This window comes from Bison bison, unplaced genomic scaffold (genome assembly GCF_000754665.1).
Source record: "Bison bison bison isolate TAMUID 2011002044 unplaced genomic scaffold, Bison_UMD1.0 scf7180017864201, whole genome shotgun sequence".
NCBI classification, from domain to species: domain Eukaryota; kingdom Metazoa; phylum Chordata; class Mammalia; order Artiodactyla; family Bovidae; genus Bison; species Bison bison.
Genome location: NW_011494773.1, coordinates 1,750,427 through 1,752,649, shown reverse-complemented (window position 1 = coordinate 1,752,649; position 2,223 = coordinate 1,750,427).

Below are 2,223 nucleotides of genomic sequence, written 5' to 3'. Positions count from 1 at the left end.
GAGTGGAAGGAGGCGGGTCCATTAGCAGCTGGAGCAGGACGGCCCCCAGCCCCCAGCCCGTGGGCGTGGGAAGGCTCACCACACGCTGGCAGACTGAATGGAAGGAGGGGGGTCCATTAGCAGCTGAAGCAGGACGACCCCCAGCTAGTTTCTAGGAGGAACCCCAGCCCACCTGGCTCGTTATACCAAGTTCCCCATGAAATCGTTCAGACTTGGGGCGTAGGCTCAGCTTGTCTCTGTATCTGGAGCCTTGTCCTAGACGTGGGTTCTGGCTGGTGCCTGCACTTCCCAGAAGTCTGATGGGCTTCTCTGTCGCCTGGAAACGAGGTGGGGAGGAGGGAGGGGTGGGAGGACGTGGTAACCTCAGCAGTGCTGGCAATCGCTTTGGATTATTTGGGCTTCCGAAGGCACCTGTGAGTGCGAGGCAGAGCCAGCTGTCGCCTTGATCTGGGGACGTGGCAGCAGCACCCCAACTGGCCAAGCCTCACTCCTGCCGCTTACCCACTGCTCCTTGCAGACCCCACTCTCTCTGGACGGCCAGGGAGCGCAGCCTGAAGTGTGGGGCCCCCACTCTTCCCCCTGAGCTCAATCCCTCTTTAAAATCCACTGGAGCTTGAATCACCTTCAAAGTCCAAATCAGGTGACCGTTACAGATCTCCAAGTTGAGATTAGTCTCTGATCTCAAGGTTTCTTGGAGAGAGCCCAGGGGAGCCTGATGCAGCCAGGCGAGTCTGGAGCAATCTGGGGGAAAGGGCCCAGACGGCAGCAGAGCAGGACACACACAGCCTCCCTCTCCACTGCTGTGTTTCATCTCCCTTCCTGTGCTTCTGTCTGTCTCCACTGGGACAAACTCGCTTTGGGACCACAGTAGCCCACCTTGGTTACTGGAGAGCCTGGAACCCAGGTCATCTAAGAGATGAGATGCCACCAAGGAGCCCAGGATGAGAGGGAAGAGCTAGGTGCCCTGGGATTGGAGCTCAAGAAAAGGGGACTCACAGGGACTTTTCTGGTGGCCCAGGGGCTAAGACTCCGAGCTCCCAATGCAGGGGGCCCAGGTTTGATCCTGGGTCAGGGAACTAGATCCCACATGGCTGCAACTAAGAGTTAACAAGCTGCAATTAAAGATCCCGCATGCTGCGAGCAAGACCTGGCACAGCCAAATAAATAAGTAAATATTTAAAAAGAAAAGAGAGGGGACTTCCATTTGGACTGGACACATATATCTTAATTCCCCGTTTAAACCTCAGTTACACAGGGGAAGATAAATCTCAGGTATAGGATATACAAGTCATCTTGTTTCTTTCCCAGAAGTGACCCCAATCTCCCCACAGAGAGCGGTGGGGAGATCATCTCTGTCTAGACGTGATCCTGGTTCTGGCTACTCACTGCCAGGCTTGGGGACCTGGTCCAGGGAAGCCCAAGGTAAGCTGTTACCAGGTTGGTCTCCTGAGCTCACCAGTTGGAGGCTGTTTATGCTGCCCGTGGAGGAGCCTGCCTCCACTCCCAGGACCATTCACAACGGGATGTATCCTAAGTATCAAACCCTGGGGTTGGTCCAGAGAACGCCGCCCCTGAAGATGAGGGGCTTGGCTGAGACAGCCTTAGAAGTGGTACCACTCTCAGCCCTGGGCGCTCAGCTGGTCACAGGATGCTCTCTCTCCTGCTTCTCATACCTGTTCTCTCCTGCTTCTCATACCTGTTCTCTCCTGGGTCTTGTCTGACTCTCTCAGGCAGGCTTTGGGGCTTATTTTTCTTCCTGGCCCTTAGGTCCCGAGGGCCAGGCCAACCACAGGGGGTGGGCAAGGGGCTGGCTGACTCTCCTGGTCCAGACGCAGGGGGATTCCAGCCAGGAAGAGGGTTCACCTTCTGGAACCCAGCTCAGCTTTAAGTGACACAACACAGACACCTGGGCTTTAGTTTAATGATCAGATTCCAGGGTGGGCTGTCTCGGAAGTCAGTTAACAGTCGAGGAGATGAGAAGACGCACGCAGACTTCCTCATGGCTCCGGTAAACTGGCCAGACGTTTCAGCCTACATTTACTGCATCCTCCTGACTGCCTGGGACCCGGACACCAGGTAACCTCCTGCCTTACCCACTCCCGCATCCTCCCACCCCACCCTGCCCACGGGTGCCAAACGAAGGGGCGAGGCAGAGACCGGTCCAGTGGGAAGGCAGAGCCAGTGCGAGGGTTCAGGTCTTCTGCCTCTCTGCAGTCAGGGCTC